Genomic DNA, 23,956 nt, shown 5'->3' with positions numbered 1-23,956 from the left:
TGACAGTAATAGCTACTGTTTTGTTTTTCTTTCTTTTTTTAAAGCATTCCCTACGTAATCAGAGTTATCATACATTTTCTTTTTTACAACCTGCGGAGGAAGCATTATTATACAGATTTTTTTGCAGGTGAGGAAATGGAATCTCAGAAAAGTTCAGTAACAGCCACAGCTGGTCAATGGTGGGACTAGAGTTAAAGGCAGGTGGTGTATCCTCCCTCAGCCTGCCCGCTGCCAGCCCACCTTCACCTCTCCTCCCTCCCAAAGCCAAGTCTGGCCTTACACTGTGGGCCCTAAAACACAAGGTCTTCTTGGAAGCAAGATATTTATTTCTTAGTAAGGGATCAGGAGAGAATACAGGGAAAAGACGACTTCGGTTTAGGCCCTGACTTTACTCATTCTTCTTGGGACAGGCAGGGTTATTGACTTTTATTTCTTATTTCAGACTTCGGCAGTTACTTGGTCACATCAACAAGGGCAATGCCACTAAGTCAGTGCTGCCCTGTCGGTGGAGGGAGCCAGGTGGTGATGCTGGGCAGCTTCAATGACAACATAAATCATGGCTCTTCACCCAATCAGTATCAGAACGGGACAACGCCGGAAAGCAAATCGGGGTAGGGAGTGGATCGTGGGGAGGTGATAGAGGAACGTAGCTTCTGTTAGGAACATCTTATCGCCACAAGCTTGCTGGTATATTTTGACGTTGCTTATCCTGGTGTTCCTTCTAGCAGGGGTTGTAGAAAGGGTCTGGGACCGAAGATTTGGGGACAATGAGTTCATCTTCAAAGCCTGGGTCCTCATCTCGAATTAAAGCCATTTGGGCTATAAGGTCTTAAAGTTTTCTGGCTCAAAACTTTGGTTATGTCATCTTTCCCCAATAGCCCTTGTCCTACTCTTTTGGCTGGTCTGCTTTTTTTTCTTCTCCTTTAACTGTGGTCATTTCTGAAGATTCTGCCCTAGTTCCCATGGTCGTGTATTTTCTCATAGCTTTGGGGAGTGCAAGAACTTGAGCTGTCGCCTCAGGCTGGGCCGCTGAAATGCCTCATAAGCCATCCCTCACGTTTTCAGGCCTTTCCTCGGCTTGTCTGCCTCGAAGGCTACAACCAGAATTTTCTCACTCAATCTTTGTTTCAGTAACATCCAATTATTCTCTATTTCTCAAGCTCAAGTCTTCGCGAGTTGGATCTGAGGCCCACTTTTATCCATTTAATGTTTTTATGTTAGAAAAAATATCTACTTAGAGTGAAAATTGAGGGCTTCTTCAATCAACTCAATTTATAATGGGCATAACCTTCAGGAATGGCACAAAATACTGCATGGATGCGGTCGCACAGGAAGGAGAAAATCAACCTGAAGGGATTTCAGTAAAGGAAGGGAGTGAATTTACTTGCTAATCTAACAAGCCCAATATTGAAGTGATTAAATTATAATGTCACGAGTTATTCTTGGAAAGGGAGTATTTAGTAGATAGCGTAGAAAATGTCATGGGCTCTATGTTTTTTACCTAACGAAGGATTCATTTTTCAGTGGGACCCACAACCAAAAGTAATTCATTCTTGGGCTTCCCTGGTGGCGCAGTGGTTGAGAGTCCGCCTGCCGATGCAGGGGACACGGGTTCGTGCCCTGGTCCGGGAAGATCCCACGTGCCGCGGAGCGGCTGGGCCCGTGAGCCATGGCCGCTGAGCCTGCGCGTCCGGAGCCTGTGATCCGCAACGGGAGAGGCCACAACAGTGAGAGGCCCGTGTACCGCAAAAAAAAAAAAAGTAATTCATTCTCTTAAAAAGGATGTGACATTTTCTTTCCATTCACATAGCAACCAGGGGTTTGGTGATTTTTCCAGGAGTGATGTTTCCACAGAGAGAATGCTCTTTCTGCAAAGCACACGCAGCTGCTAAAACCAACCAAACGCTCAGAGTAGAGAAGCACAGAGGGCCTGCATCACGCAGGCCAGCCTAGGATTGACTGAGATCAAGAGAAAAGCAGCCAGCATTTTTTTTTGTAGAGGATACTAAGAATAAGAAAAGCCTTACTTTTACAGAACTCAATGCATTCTCAATTCAAGACCCTGAGATGGTATGTTAGCAAAATCTTTGAACTCCTCTGATGCGCAATTAGAACAGAGAAGAAAGAACTGGCCACCTCAGCCAGACAGTGCGGTGTCTATGGAGGAGAGTCTGGGTGGGACCAGAAAACAATGAGTCCAGGTCGCACTGGTTGTGTTCTCACCACCTCCTTAGTGATGAGTCTTAGTGATGAGAGTCTCGACACAGCTGTCGTGAACCGCTGAGTGTCCTTTATCACTCACTGTATTTAAGGATGGTCATAAATAGTCCACAGTTTTCACTACAGTCATTGTCAGCAAAATTGTTTTTTCATTTCCTTTAAGCCCAAAGTTCACTTTTTCCTCTTGATATTGTTGGATAGTGGTATTTGGAAGAGATGAGCCGTACTTGATTTTCAGGGGGCCAAGGTGATCAGAATGATCATTCTTCCCAGGTTCCTTCCATCAGGGGTGAGACAAATTGCATTTTACATGTTGACCCTCATTGTATTTTAGCTGCCGTATGCTTTGTGCCTTCTCCAGAGGCTACCGAAGTTACATACTGTTAAGGGCTGAATTGGGTCCCCCCCCAAATTCATATGTGTAGGTCTTAAACCCCAGGAGCTCAGAATGTGGCTGTATTTGGAGACAGGGTTTTTAAAAGAGAGTTAAGGTAAAATGAGGTTATTAGGGTGGACCCTAATTCAATATGACTGGTGCTTAGAAAAAGAGAAGATTAGGACACAGACATGCACAGAGGAAAGATCATGTGAAGCTACAGGGAGGAAAAAACCGTGGAAAAGCCGAGGAGAGAGGCCTCAGAAGAAACCAACCCTGCCCACACTTTGCTCTCAGACTTTTAACCTCCAGAACCGTGAGAAAACAAATTTCTGTTGCTTAAGACATTTGGTCTGCAGTACTTTGCTATGATAGCCCTAGGAAACGGATACAGTCCCCTTCTGCCACCTCTATTCCTGATCCCGAGTGTGTGGGCCAGGACAATCGTGTTTGTTAGACACACAAAAAGGAAGCACAGATGTGACCTACGTGGAGCCTGAACACCTGCTTCTGTTTCCAAGTCCCCTTCCACCTTCCCCTCCTGTTCTGTATCCCAAGGCTTATCTCCCCAGCATGAACTTCCCACGACAGTCAGACAAGTCTCCTTACTCTCTTGTTTGTCCTGCCCCACGTACACTCTCCTGGATTCTGCTTTTACAGGAAATAGGTCTCTCCTCCAGTTTGGAACATGTTCCTGGGTCCTCCTCCTGTCTAGCCTGCCAGGCCCCGTCGCTGACTGCCCCTCTCGGGGGCTCAGCTGCTTCTCAGTTCCTTCCCTGCTTTATAATTTGTGCCATGCTATTTCACACTTGATTTCTCTCTCTCTCTTTCTTTACAGCCTACCCAATTGTTTTTTAAAAAAGTATTTCAGGTAGTTTATACAGGTACGTAAAGTACAGCAAGATAACATAGATTTGGTGTGGGGAAAAGAAAGAACAATGGCAGAGATATAAAAGGGAGCCGGGAATGACACCAATGGCAGAACGCAGACTAGCCTTGCTAGAGATTTGGCTTCCTTTCCAAGAAACCCACTTGAAAAAATGGAAACTTCACAGCTATACAGTCCACGCGGTATGGAAATAAATGGGAATAAACTGATTGCTCAGAAGTAAAACTGTTCCTGGTAATAGGCGCATTGTGTGATGCATGGCATCTTGACACCTTGACAGTGGCCAACGGATGAGGTTTTAGGAAAGCCCTCACAGGGTTACACCAAAGTTGAACTCAGTAAAGGCAGTTCTAAGGATGCCAAACGGTGGGATTCAGGTCAGTGTTCTTTGCTGGTCTCCTTGAATTTAGGCATAGATTTCAGAGGTCTTAGAGAAAGAAGGGGATAACTTATGCTTCAGGCATTCCATCCTACTGTTTCTCTCAAATGAGTTTCGATAAACACCAAATAACAGGGAGCCATGAATTCAGTTTTCATACAATGGCCGGAACCTAGGCTGGGTTGCCAACTAGATTTTGATCGCTTGCCCTAAAGTTGCCTCAAACCAGGAATTAAGATGCAATTCCATTGGTCAGTGCCCTAAAGCCAGATATGCCCAGGAACACACCTGCAGGTGAACTGAGTAGGGTTTTTTGGCTCGTTGCATTGAGGGAAACTGCACACCTGCAGGAACGGTGGGGAGTCTTGGGAAGAAGATACCAGAAGGTTTATAATATTACAGGATTGGAGCTAGTGTGAGGCGATTTGGGGGGGGGGGAGTTCAAGGAAGAAGGGATTGGCTCTGGATTGAGTGCTATCAGGAATTTGGGGCAGTTCTGTGGTTGGGGATCTTAGCTCTTCTCTAGAATGTGAGGAGGTCTGAAGCATGGGTAGCATTGTGATTGGGAGGAAGCGGCAGGCTCGCTTACAAGCTGCAAGGGAGGGTAGTTGGTTATTTTGGTGGCATTTACAACTTGTTTCTGCCTGAGCTCAGACGTGATTGTGGAGCAGATTTCTTTTTGTCTCGGTTTATCACAGTAATAGAATGACTTTGGCTGGCATTGCCTTCTAGCGACACCATCTCTATTTGCTGCTGTGAGCCCTGCTCCCTGCCATCAGGGGCTGCTTGTGTCTTTCTCACCATGTAGGGATTCAGGAGCCTCCCCAGGAGGGCACCCCACTAGATGCGGGGGAGACCTTCAAAGAGGGACAAGAGTGTCCCCTCAAACTTTGGCTTGAATGTGCTCAAACTCACAGGCAATTAAGGGAATTGAGGCCTCTTTTATTCCATATGGCAAGAAAAGAATTTTTTTTTAAATAAATTTATTTATTTGGCTGCGTTGGGTCTTCGTTGCTGCGCGCAGGCTTTCTCTAGGTGTGGCGAGCGGGGGCTATTCTTTGTTGCGGTGCGCGGGCTTCTCATTGCGGTGGCTTCTCTTGTTGCGGAGCGTGGGCTCTAGGCGCGTGGGCTTCAGTAGTTGTGGCACACGGACTCAGTAGTTGTGGCTCGCGGGCTGTAGAGCGCAGGCTCAGTAGTTGTGGCTAGGGGCTTAGTTGCTCCACAGCACATGGGATCTTCCCGGACCAGGGCTCGAACCCGTGTCCCCTGCATTGGCAGGCAGATTCTTAACCACTGCGCCACCAGGGAAGTCCCAAGAAAAGAATTTTAATCCCCCTAAAGTTTTAAGGCAAAGCCCTACTCCAGGCAGTGTCAATCTGCAAAATTAATATTAGCACATTGATCTTGGAGCCTCTCCCACATCATCGGGTCCAGCTGCAAGGCCAGTGCTGCAGGTGAACTTTACTTTGGCATCTACAGATTAAAACTATGATTTTTCATGTTACTTGTTAAAAATATAACTCCCTTCTTAAAAAAGCTGAACTTTAATTATTACTTAACTCAAAAATCTTGATAGAATATTACATTATAGAAAGTTTATAAAACAGAGAAGGAAAATAAATACAATCCTATTAATTACTCTACCCTAACCACTGTCATCTCTTTTATTCCTTCTATCTTTTTCATGTAGATTTTAAAAGTTTTAATCACCCCACACACAGAATTTCATAATTTTCTGGTCTACTTTATAATGTACCATTTTACCTTACATCTGTGCTTTTCCATGTAACTATAGATTTTTTCTAGGTTTTACTTTTATAAAAAAATTTTCATAATTGACATAACATTATATTAGTTTCAGGTGTACAACACAACGATTCAAAATATGTAAACATTGTAACATGATCACTGCAATAAGTCTAGTTAACAACCATCACCACACACAGTTATAAATTTGTTTTCTTGTGATGAGAATTTTTCAGATCTACTCTCTCAGCAACTTCCAAATATACAATAGAGTATTGTGAACTATATAGACATCATGCTGTACATGACATCTCTAAGACTTATTTATTTTATAACTGGAGGTTTGTACCTTTTGACCCTCTTCACCTGCTTTAATGATTGTTTTTAATGGCTGTATAAAATTTCACATAGACTTATCATTTTCTTAGTTATACTTCTACTGATGGAAATGTGTAACTCTTTTCTTTTTTTTTCTGCTTTAAATAGCACTAGGATGAAAAATTTTCAAGCATGCAGGTTCTCTTTTACTTTTTAGAGAACTCTTCTTTCTACCTGGTAGTGTTAAAGATTTTCTCCTTACCCTTGGAGTTTGGGAATTTTGTCAGAACATAGATAGATGCCTCTCTTTTTTCAATAATTTTGCCTGAAATCCATTAGGCTGTTTCTGAAACTCATTTTTTTTTTTTCAGAGAAGTTTGTTTTACTTTTATTTCTTCTCCTTCTCTTCCCTTTCTTCTCCTTCTAGGACTCCTACTATCCTCAGGTTAGTTTCCTAGGTCTGTCGTCTAAGCCTCTTCTCTTTTCCCTCATGATTACCAGATCTTTGTGTTTTTACCTTGTGGTTTTGCTTACTTCACCCTTTTGACCACCCAGGCGACTGAATTTGAGTATCAAGAGTGATCATCTTCTTCTTAAATTCATGTACTGCTTCTTTAAAAATGAAGTCTCCTTTCACGTGCTGAACTTGAATCTCTTCAGCGCTCGTATTATCGTATTATTTAGTGCGCTTATTTTATTTTATGTTTTTAAGGTTGCCCTCCATCTGCTTCAATAAGCTTTATTTCATCAGGGCCCTGCCCTAATCCTTGTTTCTTTTTCCTCTCTCTGACTGTCCAGCTCCCTTACCATCTGTTTATTCTTTTTCTTTGCTGCTCACTGGGGGTTCAGGGCTGGGATGCCTAAGCTGGGCTAGAGGGTGGGGTGGGAGGATGAGAGCAATGGAAGGCGTGGTGCTCTGACCCTGAAAGCTGGCAGAGCAGCGGTAGGAAGCCATCAGCTCCCTATCAAGGCATTGGATCGGGGAGGGGAGGCTTTCCACAGTGCTCCTCAGCCTCTTTAGTCTTTGGAGACTGGCCAGTGTCTGGGAATGCTCAGGTTGACCGATGGATGTCAGGTTTCCCTGCAGGGGCCCAGGGATCCCTGTGGATCAAGTTCTCCCTGAAAGCTGACTGCTTCAGAACCTTGCCCTGAGATGATCTTTTGCTGCCCCCTCACCCCCCAAAACTGGCTGTCACCTGGCCCAGAGGCTTAAAGCAGCCCACACATGTCAGTTCGCCTATCCACTCCCTGAATTGCTGCAAGGCTCAAAGAAGTGAGATAAAGGTTGTATGAAGTTGTATATGTAGGAAACACAGAATGCATCAAGGTACTGTCTTTCCAGAATTCTCTGCCTCTGTGTGTTTCACAATTATTTTTGATATTTCAGCTCAATTATTCTTTCCTATAATTTTAGAATCAATCAAGTTTTAAAAATTCTATGAGTTTTTGTTTGGGGGAATGAATCGGCATCTTTTAAATATTTCGTCATGGAAGATTGGGCTCTATATTCATTCAAACCTTCTTTATTTTGTTTCATTATTTTCTGTGTATATGGTCACACATTTTTCTCATTAAGGTTATTTTCAGATACTTGAGATACTTTCAGATACTTCAGATACTTATGATCATGAATTGTGCTTCTTTTATTTTTCTCATATTTTCTTTTGAATACGAACCAACGTGAATTTTCGAGATGCTCTTTCAGGGTAAGAGTTCTTAACCCTGGATGTAGTTTAGAATCATCTGAGGATCCTCATCTCAGGCAATTTGTATACAAATTTAAGCCATTCTTTTAGAATATTCTTTTAAAAAAGAAAGAGTAGGGGGCACTGGAAATACAGAATAGTATATATTCAATAAAACAAATTTCTCCTGCCCTGTCTTTGTATTCCCATATTTTCCCAAGAGGAAACTGTAGTTATTCTTCTAGGGCAAGTGTTGTAAAGGGTCAAATAGTAAGTACAGTCGATCCTTGAACAATGCAGGTTTGAACTATGTGGGTCCACTTATTTTTCAATAAGCGAGTATTTTTCAATAGTAAATACTATAGTACGACACAGTCAGTTGAATCTGCGGATGCAGAAGAACCCAGGACACGGAGGGCCAACCAGAAGCTATATGTGGATTAACACACCCCACCCTGAATTGTTCAAGGTCAACTGTATTTTACTCTTTGTAGACTCTTAGTTTCTGTCACAACTGTTCAGCTCTACTGTTGAATACAAGAAGTTGTGTATGCGTTCCAATAAAGCTTTATTCACGGACATTGAAATTTGAATTTCATGTCATTTTCATGAAATTATATTAGTTTTCTACTGATTTTTTTTTCAACCTTTGAAAAATGTGAAAACTGTTCATAGCACACAGAAACAGATGGTGGGCTGGATTTAGCCCTCAGGCCGTAGTTTGATGACCCCTGTTCTAGAGGCATTCCATGAATATTCAATTACACATTCCTTCTGTTTCCTGGTATATTTATTTATACCAGGAACAGGCTCCATGCTATACATAATGTTGTGCCCTGAGCTTTTTCTGTTAAGGTTTCCTGGTGGTCAACCCATATCCGTTCGTAGAGATACTTCCATTTTACTGGTCAGGTGATATTCAGGCACGTGCTGTGATGTGATGAGCATTAAGTTTGTTTCTGATCTTGGGGGCTTCCCTGGTGGCGCAGTGGTTAAGAATCCGCCTGCCAATGCAGGGGCCACGGGTTCGAGCCCTGGTCCGGGAAGATCCCACATGCCGCGGAGCAACTAAGCCCATATACCACAACTACTGAGCCCACGTGCCCCAACTACTGAAGCCCGCGTGCCTAGAGCCCGTGCTCCGCAGCAAGAGAAGCCACTGCAATGAGAAGCCTGCACACCGGAGATTAGCCCTTGCTCGCCACAACTAGAGAAAGCCCACGTGCAGCAATGAAGACCCAACACAGCCAAAAATTAATTAATTAATAATTTGTTAAAAAGTTAGAAAAAAAGATTGTTTCTGATCTTTGCCTTCCACAGATAACGCTGCAGTGGATATTCTTGTGCATTGGTGCATCTCTGTGATTCTGTCTGTAGAATAAATTCACAAAGGAGTTATCAGTACTAACAATTCAGCATAAATATAAGTAAAGTTTCTGAGCAGAGGTTTGACCACTTTCACTGCAGTTCATTATAGGGCATGTCCAGACCACACCAAAGCCCTGGGTGGTTCAGGAGACAACTTGTTATCAGGGATCCTAGAGGGTAGGGCCAAATTCGTAGGTACAGGTATGTCTTAAATACCAGTGTGCAGAGGACCGGGGGAAGGAGTATGCAGTGAGCCCGACTCCAAGACTCTCAGGACACCAAGACTCTGAATGACCCCTTAGGGGTGCAAATTAGAGGCTCCCTTACCACTCTCAGGGGCTGACTGGTGCCACACAGAGCTGGAGAGGAGAGAGTGATTGGGTTTACGATAGGATATGGGAGGAAGAAATTTGAATTTCATGATTTATAAAGAAATTACTTCCCCAGAAGATTATGCACTAATTTTATTAATTACATTTTATTTTAATGGCAGATGGACGTCATCTACATGAATCTTTTGGGGAATCATTTCACAGCATAAGTAGTTCCCCCTAAAGTGGTTTGTTTTATAATAACTCAAAGTTTGGATTAGCATATGACAACTCCTATTTACACATATATGTAGCCTTTGTACCCATGATAATTGCTGCCTCAGAAAGTGCAAACAGCAGATAATCCAAATTGGGTTTATTCTTGGTCCAGCAAAGGACTTAAGTCATCCCCAGCTTCTGTTTCTTCCCCTCTAAAATGGGAGGGTTGGAATATTTGCTCTCCACGGTCCCTTCCAGCTTTAGGACAATGCAACCTGGACAATCAAGAAATGCCCAATAGATCAGTAGGTCCAGGAAGTCAGGAAATGTGTCTGGTTTTTTTTTCTTATTCTGATATTCTTCTGCTACTTAGAACAGTGTGTGACATTTAGTGGGCACCCAGGAAATGTTTGTTAAATGAATGGAAAATGAATGTATCAAGTAGCTTTTGCATTTGTTGGAGATTCTTGTTGTCGAACCCAGCAGTCATTCCCCCTTCCTTCTTTGGAATAGAACTCTGCTATTGTTTAAATGACTACCCTCCTCCATATCCCTAAGTTTCAGGGGATGTGCTCTCAGGTGGCACCTGCCAGTCATAGTGATTCCATTGCTTTTGCCTGTGATTGGATTAAGCATGGTCACATGATATAATTCTGGCTGTAATGATAAGTTAGGGGAAAATTACTGCAGGACTCTAGGAAATTTTCCCCATTGATAAGAAGGGACTCCTTGAGTAAAGCAAACTGCCCATTGTTGTCCTGTCTCCTTGACTCCTGGGATGATCGCAGCCAACTTACAATCATGAGGGAGCCAGCTGAGGACAAGTTGAGAAGCCTAGAGTGATAGAGCAGAAATATGGAAAGAATTTGAGTCCATGATGACAGTGTTCAAGCCCTGAGGAAACTAACTCTGGAGGAGCCCTGCTGCTGGATTTTGTAAGAAGTGAAATAATAAATTCTTTATGATTTAGACAGTCAAGTTATTTTTTGTTACGTGCAGCCCAAATCATCCTAATAATATGTCACTTTTATAGTTATTATACAGACGACTTTGGTGAAAATGAAAGTCTTTATTGCTTTTAAGTTGGAGCTTAATGGGTAGAAAATAAAGATGCATTTTTATTATCCTTTCGCATGCTATGGAAAATTGTAAAAAGCAAAAACTGTTAGCTAGGGAAGAGTCTAGTATTGATGACAACAGAAAAAGCATACCTATCGCAAATTTTATAAACCACGTAGAGAGATTACAGAACTGGGCAGCTTTAAAAATGATTTGTGAGGCTAGATATAGCACAATATTTCCACTTTAAAATGGGTTAACATTTGTAATTGGTTACATAGATTTTTTGACTTTGATTTTTCTTTAAGGTGGTAGGCAAAAGCCCTGTGTTCCATAATATAGGTAAATTTCATGATACTAGCATTAATAACTGAATCAATAAAATACAGGCAAAGCACCCACAGCTGTGTCAGTATGTTGAAAATAGAGAAATGTCCATTATTTCTTTGGTGTCCCACCCATAGCAGGAAGTTGGGTGCTGAGGTAAGCTTGTTAGAGTTTCGGGCCGCTACGTGATTAGCTATAGTATTATGGGAGCACATTATAGGATTAGCTGAGGATAAACTATTATTAGACCTGTCAATATTTGTTAATTGCTCGATACGTCTCATCTCTGCCTCCACACAGAATCTCTCTCTTTTGAGCCCAAACACACACACACACCTTGGGCCACAGTAATGGCTGTTGATTATACTAAGCACGGGTCTCAAGGACCCTGCAAACTTAATTTTTTTACACTTTATTTTTCCAGGATTCTGGTGACAGGTGCCCATAACCCTGCTCTTATTCCAGAGATATCTTTGCTTATAGAAAGCACCAGAGAGCTCTAAGCATAGAGTCCCACAACCACACAAATGAGGTTGTTACAGAGAAACAGAGCAACTGGATGATTGTGCTAGAAGAAAAGGTCTTTGAAACCTTGATTGACAAGTCCTACCAGTTGCAGCAAAGAAGGCTTTCCATTCAGTTATGTGATCATAACATTCTTAGTCATAAGCTGTCGTAACTTTCTTCACCTTATAACCACTCTTATTTCATTTATTTTGCTTTCTCTTCCCCTCCGTGCTTTTTTTTTTTTCTCCCACCCGTTTGCCCTCCTTCTCTTTTTCTCGTAGGTTTGAGGAGGTGAAAATTTTGCCTAACAATAGTACAGAAGTGATCTTGCAGTGTTTCACAGACAGAAGTTCTATGTTAACTGTAAAGCCACTAGTTGGGGGTGTGATAAATGGCATATTCCATTCTGTTAAGGTCTAGAAGCCTTCAGAGGGGGCTAAGTCCACATTACATTAGGGTTGCATGAATGCTTCTAGTCCATCACTGAGGTTAGTTCTATGCGGTAGAAGAAGCGTGATGTAATGGAAGGAGATGGTGATTTAGAATGAAGCAGGCCTGAGTTCACAGAGCATCTGTGTTACCCAGTCATTGAATGACTTCAACCAGATCATTAGCCAATGGAAGAGAAGCCTCAGTTTTTCATTTGCCAAATGGGATATTAATATAGACCTTGTAAGTATTAAGTGGGAGGAGGCATGGGAAGCAGCTTAGCACTCACTCATTTTACAAACTTTTCTTTAGTACTCTGTGCCAGGCACATGTAAGGAAATTCACAACCAAATATGGCGCAGTGCCGCCTGACCCCAAGAATTCCAGAAAAGAAGCCCAGAGGAGGCTGGAGATGGTGGTGATGATGACGGTACAGTGACAGCGAAGGCTTCACTGTAATACTGAAGATCCCTGAGATGTATTACAAAGGACAAGCAGGAATTAGGTAAAAGGAGAAGTGAGGGGAAGGGTAGGTCAGCTTGAATGGAAATGTAGTAAGGACACTAAGGTTTCCCAGAGCATGTGGAATTACCACTGGAATTGTATGGCTGGATCAAAGGGAGTGATGGAGGTAGCGATAGGAGATGAAACCAGAGAATTTGTCAGGAATCCCACCGTAAAGGGCCTCGTGTGCTGACGTATGAAGTTTGGGCTTACCCAGGTCACTTGGTCACATAGCCTGTAAGGGGTAGGTAGATCTAGGGTGGAACTCAAGTTTTCCTTCTTCTTTTTTATAAATAATTTTTATTGGAGTACAGTTGCTTTACAGTGCTGTGGTAGTTTCTACTGTACAGCAAAGTGAATCAGCTCTGCGTATACATATATCCCCTCTTTTTTGGATTTCCTTCCTATTTAGGTCACCACAGAGCACTGAGTAGAGTTCTCTGAGCTATACGGTAGGTTCTCATTGGTTGTCTCTTTTATACATAGTGTCAATAGTGTATATAACTCAAGTTTTCTAAATCCAAGACCAGGAGTTCTTCATTACAGCTCACCATCTCCTTCGGTATGGGACCTTAACATAGTGACCTTCATCTCAGCGCCTGCAGGCGTCACCCGGAATGGTATAGTCTGGATTAGAGAAGGGGGAAAGTGTAGCCTAAGTCTCTCCTTGGGATGAAGAGGTACAGGTGGACCCACCGAGATGTTAGCTGCATGGTCAGGGGCAGGCCTGGGCAAAGTAGTTAGCCTATGGCTTCTAAAGCAGGAGGAGTCTGAGATTAGCTGCCATAAAAGACCAATAGCAGGTGGGAAGCCCATCCAAAAGTGAGTGAGGACTATAGGGGATGATGCCCTGGGTCAAGCAATATGCAAGCACGATTACAGAGTAGGAAGGAGTAAAGATTGCAAGAGGGAAGAGGGTTCGGGACCCTCTTCATAAGGGCTGCGAGGGCTCAAAGCCCCTTGTTATTTATTAGGTTATTTATAACCCAGTAAGTTTTATAATTAGGTCTATAATTAGATTATAAAGAACCTAAAAAATAATCTCTGGCTGCAGAGGGTGTGCAGGAACTAAATGCACTCCTCGTTAAATGCACAGAGTTGGCACAGAGGGCGAGTTGTAATTGGCAAAAAGAGCATCCCTTGTAACTGAGCTCACCTTTGCAGGATACCACTCCCGTGCCCCACTGAGGAGCTTTCCACTTCCTTCAGTATCTTAGCATGTGCTTTTCCTTCTTATGTCCTAAGGCCCTCCAAACCGAGGTTGCCATTTGAATATTTACATAGTAAACATTCCCTTGAGGATAACCCAGGCTTTTAAATTAAAGTCATTTGTTGAAACTCACCTGCCTGAGAATGTTACACTATCTTCATATCCTAAAGAACATCATTGGCCCAGAAAACATGCTAGAGAGAATTCGCATGTGGGGAAAAGTTATCAATAGATGGCAGAAGGGAACAAAAAGGACCCCCAAGAAAACCCATTCCAGCTGCTTTCTGGGCTAGAAGGCCAATCCAGTACTACAGGTCTTCAAACAGTGTCATCTTGGTAAACCCGTTTCTGTTTGCTTTGCTGGGGTTAATTTCCTGTCATGTTGTTTGGGTATTAGACCATAATGCTCTGAATTTGCTCTGAATTTGACAGTTGCTTTCGGTAGCGGGATTACTGTTGGTATGTGTCACTGAACGTAACCAGTTCTTTATTCCTCTGCCCCCTCTAGCCCAAACTAGAGAAGCATATTCTTTCAAGATCATTTTTCAATGTCCATATGTCATATTGATTTTGATCTGGAAATACTAAAGTACATTGAATTCCAGCTAGTGCCCTGAAAAGATCAAGGAACCCCCGCCCTGTGTTGCCCACAGACCAGCTGGGGCCGCACTCATCCAAGACTTGCTTTTGGGTTGTTGCCAGTTACTGAACCCTAAATTCATGCCTTTTGGGGAAAACCTAATGCTCCAGTTTGCAATGGCACTGATGTTTTTCAAATTACTTCAGAGCCAAGAAAGACATGGCTCTTTCTAAAATAGCTTGCAGATTCCGCATCGTAGTATATATAGTAAAGCCAGAAATTTTTTAGAACTCTAAAAAGAAATGTATGAGGCTGTGCTTTTCTGTGGAGCACAGTTGCAAAAGTCATCTTTCCTAATTTGTTAGAGTCTGAAAACTTCCTTTAGAATCCTCAGTGGACTCTGGGTCCAGCAGAAAATACTGCCTGTCATCTATGAAGGGATCCGGTAAAACCACTGGGGGTCCTAAACTTTCTTTTTTTTTGACCTAAACTTTCAAACATCATGATGAAAGCATGCAAACACCATCGTAGCTTGCTCCTGGAAATGGGACTTATCAAAGTGAGATACGCTAATTCTAGAACTAAGGCTCTTGCCGCATCTTCCTTCTTTCTCCGCCTACTTTTCTGCTTTCCTGAGGATGGCGGGGGGGGGGGGGGGGGGGGCGGGGGGGGGAGTGTCAAGGAATCACTCTATTCCTTCTGAAGAGATCCAAAGCTTTCAGCAGGGCCATATCGTCCATCAATTTACTCATATTTAAGAACTGCATTCTCAAATGACTAACACTGCTTGTCTTCTGTCCCATAAAAACCATTCCTGTGATTTGGAAATATTCTGATAATCTTGGGTCAGAAAAACCAATAGGTGGAATGGAAGCTTAATGATGGCAGAGATCATGAATTGAAGTATCCCAAGCGCTGAGAAGAGTGTCAGGCACAGAATGAGCATGCAAAATATTTGGTAAATAATAACAGAAGGAATGAATAAAGATGCAAGTGCGTTGGTCATTAACTAAGCGAGTCCAGAGAGTATGAGGTGCTATTGGAAAAGTGTAGTTTCCTCTCTTCTTCCCTCTTGGGTTGAGAGGTGTGAATCATGGAATGAGGGTGGAAGAATGGGTGAGGAGAGGTTTGAGAAAACTTGGAACTTTCAGAGAACAAGGTGAAGGGAGAAGAAAAGGCTTAAAAATGAACAAACAGAGCTTCCCTGGTGGCGCAGTGGTTGAGAGTCTGCCTGCCGATGCAGGGGACACGGGTTCATGCCCCGGTCCGGGAAGATTCCACGTGCCGCAGAGTGGCTGGGCCCATGAGCCGTGGCCGCTGAGCCTGCGCGTCCGGAGCCTGTGCTCCGCACGGGAGAGGCCACAACAGTGAGAGGCCCGCGTACTGCAAAAAAAAAAAAAAAAAAAAAAAGAACAAACAGTAAATACCCTAAGGAATTGAAAGCAGGGACTTGAACAGATATTTGTTCACCAATGTTCAGAGTATCATTTTTACAATAGCCAAAAGATAGAAGCAACTCAAATGTTCATCAACAGATGAATGGATAAACAAATATGTTATGTACATATAATGGAAAATTATTCAGCCTTTAAAAAATGAATTTCTGATACATGCCATAACATAGATGAAACTTGAACACATCATGCTAAGTGAAATAAACTGTAAACAAAAGAACATACTGCATGATTCTACTTATATGAGGTAGAGTAGACAAATTCATTGAGACAGAAAGCAAAAATAGAGGCTACCAGAGGCTGGGAAAGGGGAAATGGGGAGTCATTGTTTAATAAGTGCGGAGTTGCTCTTTGGGATGATGAAAAAGTTCCAGAAATGGATAGTGATGATGGCTGTACAACATTGAGAATCTACTTAATGCCACTACATTGTACACTAGAGATGGCTAAAATGGCAAATTTTATGTGATGTATATTTTTCCACAGTTAAGAAAATAAACAACAGCAAAACCTGACATTTTCATATGCCCAGGAAGCAAAGCAAACTCCATCTTTTTCTCTGACTCTTTTTCTCTGCTGTGGTACAGAGGACTTTGGCATCAGACAGAATTGGCTCAAATTTAAGCCACACCCCTGGTGTGGATTTGGTCAAATTAGTTAACCTCTCAGAGTTCCGGTTTTCTCACTGGTAAAATGGAGATGACAGAAATACTGAATTATTATCATGTGAGAATAAATGTTATCATGCATGTAAAACTCTTTAGCACAGGCAATAAATGGTCCGTTGATATCTCTCTCACTCTCTCCGCATCTCTCCATGCTCACCACCCTTCCCAGCATCCTCTTCTATCTCTTCCATTTTACAACATGTGGTGCCCTGATCCAGGGCCTAGATCTCTAACAGATGATGTTCTCCCAGGCTGGGCTCAGCAAAGAGTTCCCATAGAGAAAGCCATTCCTGATCCAGGTGTGTGTTTTGAAAACTTTCTGTGCAACTATTTCAAACTTGAGCTCCCGTTCCTTTTGTTGTGCCTCTGGCATTGCCGACTCAGCCTACACATTCCTCATTGCATCAGGGACTTCAGAGTCCAACCTGTTTCTTGGAACATCATCTTACCTTCCTTACACCAAAGTGTAAAAGGACTTCCTCAATCCTACGGGTTGAGGTCATTGGAGCCCTTGCTTCATTCTCTCTTTTACAGTTTTTTTTTTTTTTTTTTTTTGCGGTACGGGGGCCTCTCACTGCTGTGGCCTCTCCCGTTGCGGAGCACAGGCTCCGGACGCGCAGGCTCAGCGGCCATGGCTCACGGGCCCAGCCGCTCTGCAGCATGTGGGATCTTCCCGGACCGGGGCACGAACCCGCGTCCCCTGCATCGGCAGGCGGACTCTCAACCACTGCGCCACCAGGGAAGCCCGTACAGTTATTTTTATTTAAAAAATTATGTAGGTATAGTTTTGAGAGTCAAAAAGTTCTACAATGATTATGATGAAAAATAGTCTCCTCCCTCACCTCTGATCCCAGCCACTCAGAAGCAGGTGCTATTAACTATTACTGCTGTTATTGCTAATCTTGCACTCCACTTTTTAAATGATAAGACTTTATTGCTATACCCTGTTTTTTCCCTCAAGTTAGATATTTTCAATTGACTTCTTAGAATAAAAGATGAATATTTTACTCACTTAAAAATCTTTCCCAATTTTCTACCTCCACTTTCTCCCTCCCTACATCTTTCCATTATACAATTTTGGATTATATTAACATTTAAAGTTTAGATTTTTAGAATGATGTAAATCTTATTCCCAATGGTACTATTTTTTATTATTTTTCTTGTACAACTTATAGTATTTTTATTATTCTTCTTGTGCAACTACTTTTAATTTCCTTGGAAATAATAATCACTTAACTTTTTATTTGTTTGGTAAATCTTTTTAAGACTTTAAATGTCTGAAAATGTGTTAACTTCACCGCCATGTTTGACTGGTATCTTGAGTAGCGAATTCTAGATAAAACTAATCTTTCTTCAGCATATTAAAGCCATTATTACATTTCTTCTAGTTTTGGCATTGTTATTGAGAAGTGCAGTGACATTGTGATGTCTGATCTTTTATTTTTGACCTACTTTTTTTTCTGGAAGTAATTATGATCTTGACTTTGTCCTCAGTTTTGAGAAGTGTTGTGGTGCTATATCATGCGGTGTGTGTGTATGTGTGTGTGTGTATGTGTGTGTGTGTGTGTGTGTATACGTGTGTACTGTGCTGGACCTTCAATGGGCCCTTTCAACCTGGCAACTCATGTCTTTCTTTTAGTCAATACTCATAAATTATTTCTTTGCTAATATTCTTTATTTCATTTTCTCCAAACTCTTTCTGAAACTCTCTGAGTGTTGGATCTCCCAAACTCATCCTCTAGTTCTCATATATTTTGTCTCCTATTTTCTCCTTTGTCTTTTGTTCTACTTTGGGGAAATTTTTTTCACCTTTATCTTTGAGTCCTTCTACGGACCTTTTAATTTTGGTTACAGTGTTTAACTTCCAAGAGCTTTTTCTTATTCTCTGAATGTTCTTTTTTACAGCATCCTGGCTTTATTTTATGCATGCAATAGCTTTTGTCTTGAAGTTATGAATTATAGAGATATTTTTGGACAGTTTCATCTGTTTTCTCCATTGACACTTTCTTCTGAAGTTCTTTTTTTCCTGTTTGTCTAATTTTGTTCATTTTTCATTGTGGGAGATTTTTCAAAAATTTTTGTGACCCTTGGTTGTTTATTCATATGTAAGAGTAAGGGGATCAAATGCTGATTAAAGCTCTGTGAGCAGTAGGTGGGCTTGCTGGCTGGAGGTTTTCCCCGTCCGTGACTCGGTCCAGGACCTGGCCATTTTTAGAGGGAATTCAACCATTGGCAACTAAAGATACTTTTTCTCAGTCAAATTAAAACCTTCAAATTTTGGGTGTGTGTGTGTGTGTGTGTGTGTGTACAGGAGTAGAAATCTACCTGAATCATTCTGGGAACTAACACAGTTGGGGCTCTTAAGATGGACAGTGTTGACTGCCAACTTGATTACCCTGTTTTCATCCAAAGTCTTTCTGGTTTATTCATTCCAGAGTATAAGCTTGCAGATTTCTATCAGGATTAGGGAGTAAGTCATCTGGGCTATGAGAAAAATCTAAGGGGTTTCTTATTTATTGTATAGGTGGAAAGTAATGGAAATACTCTTTAAAATGGCAAATTTAGAAAAATTGGATACAAAATAAATGCTCATCAACAGGGACAAGGTTAAGTAAATTGCGGCACAGCCATATCATGACATACTATATAGCCTCTAAAATCATGCTTTAGACAAGATAGATTACATAGGAAAATTGTCGTCTTGTATGGCTAAGTGAAAAAAGGTGAAGGCTATAAGAGGTGTGTAAAATGTGATTGTGTTTTTATTAAAACAAAACTAAAAACTGCCTTACTGTAAACTTTCTATCTCTATAAATATTTTAGTAGTAAGACGAGGGATGTGTTCATAAAATAATCCAGAGGATAGAGCTCTTTAAAAATAAGATGGAGGGCTTCCCTGGTGACGCAGTGGTTGCGAGTCCGCCCGCCGATGCGGGGGACACGGGTTCGTGCCCCGGTCCGGTAGGGTCCCACATGCCGCGGAGCGGTTGGGCCCGTGAGCCATGGCCGCTGAGCCTGCGCGTCCGGAGCCTGTGCTCCGCAATGGGAGAGGCCACAACAGTGAGAGGCCCGCGTACCGCAAAAAAAAGAGATGGAAAATTTCCAAAAAATTTTTGTCCCATCTGATAAATACAGCTGTAAGGAAATAGTTTTTCCAATTAGTCTGGCTATTTATTTTCTACTTCTAATCTTTTCATCTCTATGGCTCACAGATGCTTCTGCATGACTGTTTAGCCAAATTAGGAAGTGGGGTACAAGCTCTCTGATACCAAGTTATCCAGGACCCTGCAGCAAACTTTAGTGGCATGACCTCAGGAAACCAAAAACCCCTGAGGCCAGGAGGCGAGACGTATAAAATGAAGAACGAAAGCGAGCAAGTTGCGAACATCTTTGGAAAAAAACAGCATTTAGGGGGAAAACATTCAGTCTTTTATTATTAGGATGTTAGCAATAAGCATTTTGACAATGCTTTTTGTGAGGCTGAGGAAGTTCTATTCCTAGTTTGCCTAGAGTATTTATCAGGAGTAGATGTTATATTTTCTCAAATGCTAGTACTGCATCTATTGAGACAATCATGTTTTTTAAAAAATCTATTAATAGTGTAAGTACACTGATTTATTTTCAAATTGTAAACCAGCTCTGCGTCCTTAGAATAAATCCCATGTGGTCATGATGTATTAACTTTTTAATATATTGTTGGGTTTGATTTGCTAATATTTTGCTAAGAATTTTTACATCAATGTTCATGAGGGTTATTGATGTTTTATAATGTTTGCCTGGCTTTGGTATTAGAATCTTTTGAAATGACTTGGGAAATATACCTTCCTCTTCAATTTTCTGGAAGAGATCAGGTAGAAATGGTATTTTTCTTTCTTCTTGAATGTTTGGTTGAATTCACTAGAAAAGCCATTTAGAGGACCTTGAATGGCTAGGCTCAAGAGCTTGGCCTTTGCTCTGAAACCTTCACTGGTCCCTATGGTAAAGAGATGATGGCTGAAAAGTGTGTTTCGGGAATATGGATCTGACAGCTGTGGGCAGGAGATATGTTGGCATTGAGGACCTAGACAGAGGCAGCAGAAAAACATTATAATTTCCAAAAGTTCTGCAGATAAAGCTTTGCTCAATTTTTCACAGGCTTGAGGAAACTCCCCACATAAAAGGGAAAGTGACTCCATTTGATGACAACTGCAGATAGGCTGGAAGGTGCCTTTTCTTCACCAAGAGGCTCTAAGGGTGGTGCAACTGTTGTCACTGAAAAATTTATCTTGGTGCCCAAGGTTTCTCGTTAGGCTAAATAAGTCCCGTCCGGCTTTACGCCTGCTTTATGAAGTCCCCAAACCAGAGTTAGATTGCAGCATTTTTAAGTGATTGAAAGTTTTTTAAGAAGGAAAGTGATTATTGTGGTCTGAACGCGGTTTGGAAAAGAATTTCCAGACACAAGGCAGAATGTAAAGAAGATAGAATTTATTAGAAGGAAGGGTCGCTGCCAGAACAGCGAGCTGACTTCCTAGGAGTCTGGGAGAGTCGAGCCCGAACATGTGCTATTGATCAGTTTTTAGAGCCAGAAAACAAAGGAATGGTCCGAGGTGAAAATTTCATTTACTGACTGGTCGAGGCACATATACCTTCCTTCTATAGGTGGGAGTGGGACAGGCCAGATGCGTTTCCTTATTTGGGACAGGTCCCATGGCCCAGGTGGGCGTCGCCCAGGTGGGCTCAGGAATTTCGTAACCATCACGACATGGTGGGGAGGGGGATTAAGAGTCCGGTAGGGGGTGTAACACTGAAACTTTGCAGGCAGGGTCGTCCTTTGTCCTCGAAGCATCCCTGTCCTTGGAGCGCCACAATTATTTCACATTTTCTTTTCTTTACAGGTTTAAAGAGTCATAAAAGAAACACACATCTTAAGGACTCGTTCATAACACAACTCTGTAAATTTGCTGCCTGCCCTCAACACTGGAGATTTGTCCTTTTGCACAAGCACAGTCTTCTGTTCTGGGCATGATATTCTACATATGTCCTTCTACACTGTTAATTATTTCAAGAACAATATTGCAATTTGATCATCTGATTGCAGTAGCCACTCTCAATGAGTTTCACTTTATTGCATCAGCTCTAGGGATAGGATAGGCCAGCGCCAACCAAGGAGCTTAGTAACTCAAACTGCAAAAATAACAATATGTTATTTGTTTTAAGACTGAAGCCATCATATTTTACAAGCTCTTTTCAACTCATGAGTGAAAATACTTCCCCAAATATAAGTTTCATGAGAACATTGTTCAGCATTTTCTTCTGCACGGCAACTCAAACAATGCCTATATGTTAGTAAAGCAGGCACACCTTTCTAATATAATGCAATGCTGTTGGGAGGGAGACACAATTGACATCAATGGAAAATTCAGCGGATTAGGGAATGACTTTCATTTGGCATCAGTGTGACTGACTTGGCATTGTCAATATGGGTGGTGTTATTTTAAACACAGAACATCGTGCACAGTGATTTTCATTGTAAACAAAAAGTCCGTGATGTCGGGGCTTCCCTGCCGATGCAGGGGACACGGGTTCGTGCCCCGGTCCGGGAAGATCCCACATGCCGCAGAACGGCTAGGCCCGTGAGCCATGGCCGCTGAGCCTGCGCGTCCAGAGCCTGTGCTCCGCAACGGGAGAGGCCACAACAGTGAGAGGCCCGCGTACCGCAAAAAAAAAAAAAAGTCCGTGATGTCAAGCTTCCGGAAAATGCCCTTCTGGGAAGTGAACCTACAAAATGTACACAAGGCAAAGGTCTTTTTTTGAAACATCCCTGAAAAAAAAAAAAAGCTCACATTTGGATAATACATATTTGTTAATCTCATCTGTCCCTTTAAATATGTGAAGCGACTTATTCAAATTTTATCGTTGACTCATTTTACAGATGAAAAATTGGAGGCTTGGAGGTGCAAGAGAATTTACCAGGATTATAAAGCAAGTAAGTGGCAAAACTAAGATCGGAACTCAAATCTCTTAACGCTGGCTCCCCTGCTATTACTATTAATGGCACACTGCCTCCCTGGCGTGAAAACACAGATGTGATGATGAAGCCATTCCTAGCTTGCAGAACCCAAAATGCGCACACCTGGTATGTAACAAAGGGCGAGTTAATATTACACCCCTCGTATTGAATAGTTTGTAAACCAACTCCCAAATGTTATAGTTCCACAGAGAAAAAACTGTTAGGTTTTTGTTATTAAATAAGGTTAATTAATTCTGTCCATTAATATACCGTTTTGATGATATCTCAGAGAGCTTGTGTGTAGAATCTTAGGGAAAAAGGAGACAGTCATGGAAAATGTGAAAGTATTTAAATGTATAAACAGGGGTTTATAGGACATTTTTAGAATCCATAGATAGGTACCAGGAGATACAGGGATCCCTGAAATTAAATGTAAATTTTCGTATGTTTTTAAAATTTTTTTGTTCTGTCTTTTTCTGGGCAGATCCTTTGGTTTCATCAAACTTTAAAAAGGAATGTGATTATTCTTGAAGAACAATTACTCTAATAGACACAAAAACAATTGCCCCTTTCCCACACCAAGGCAGCCCCCAAAGATTTCTCCATCTCCTAAGCAATCAGAGAGCTTATTGTCTGTTTGCCGCGTTTATTGGGTACCCATTGAGCACAGCTTTGCCTTGTTACCTAACTGTATCTATAAATAAGAGAGAGTTCATCTTAATCATCTGTGTTTGTTTCAGAGTACCCAGAATCCTCCTGTGTGTAGTCGTAGTGCTTAGTAAATCACGGATTCGTGAGTGTTGACTTTCAACTCTCTGATAACTAAGTCGGATTTTATCATTGACTCATTTTACAGATGAAGAAATGGAGGCTTGGAGCTGGAAGAGAATTTACCAGGATTGTAAGGCAAGTGGCAAAACTAAGATTGGAACTCAAATCTCGTAACACTTTTCCCGGAACACACGAAGGCTTGTGGGATCAAGCTTTTTGTAGCCATGCTATGTAAGGTACTTCGTTAGCAAATTAATTCTGAACACTAAAATGAAGTAACAGTTGTGATTACCAAGTTACAGGAAAACTTTTTAAATTGTCTTAGCAGTATATAGTAACCTAGATGAGCGTTACCCTAGTCAGTGTAATTCCCTTGGCTGGTTATGTGTTTATTTCAGAGATGGTGCTATTGGCTGGAAGTATGTTCTGTTAGAGTTCCTCATTAGGACGGCCAGGGAGGGTGTCAAAATGGTTTTAATCAACATGACAAAATTACTATGGTTCCTGACAGAACGCTCAGTGATTTTTGCTGTTTCAGAATATTCAGTCTATCCTCAAGGATGTAAGTTTTGCTATAACAATATGTGAGCAAAAGACCGCCGTATGCCCCCTGAACCTAAGTCCACAAAAGGACCTCCAACTTGTGTGGGGTGTAGGATACGTTGGAATAGGTAAATAACCTCTCAAGGGTACTTCTTTAATGAGATTATGCTCACCTGAAGGCGTCGTGCTGGTATGCTTGTTTATAAAATATTGCTTGCGTTTGTGGGTTTCAGATTAACGAATGGTATTCGAGCATTAAAAAGTGCCCAACTTTGTGCTACACATGGGGGGGAGGGGTGGGGGTGGGACAAAGATAACCAAGGCCGAATTCTTACATTAGAGAAGCTTTTATTTCATTCAGTCAGGAAGGTATACACATAAAAATAGATAATCTCTATATAACG

At 41.8% G+C, this 23,956-nt stretch overlaps 1 long non-coding RNA gene across 1 annotated transcript in view; it reads left to right on the top strand.

Moving 5' to 3' along the window:
* The window catches only part of LOC113620090 (uncharacterized), a 33,642-nt gene extending 10,390 nt beyond the window's left edge, over nucleotides 1–23,252 (top strand). Inside the window, exons 2-3 of the long non-coding RNA XR_003432662.1 lie at nucleotides 22,161–22,214; nucleotides 23,095–23,252. This is a non-coding gene — a long non-coding RNA (uncharacterized LOC113620090). The remainder of the gene's footprint in view (nucleotides 1–22,160; nucleotides 22,215–23,094) is intronic.
* The last annotated feature ends 704 nt before the right edge of the window (nucleotides 23,253–23,956 follow it).

Source organism: Aethalodelphis obliquidens, unplaced genomic scaffold, assembly GCF_003676395.1.
Source record: "Aethalodelphis obliquidens isolate GAN/ISIS:26980383/991018 unplaced genomic scaffold, ASM367639v1 scaffold7, whole genome shotgun sequence".
Classification (NCBI taxonomy): Eukaryota; Metazoa; Chordata; class Mammalia; order Artiodactyla; family Delphinidae; genus Aethalodelphis; species Aethalodelphis obliquidens.
The sequence above is the reverse complement of the archived record's forward strand: the minus strand, read 5'-3'. Positions and strand labels throughout refer to the sequence as shown.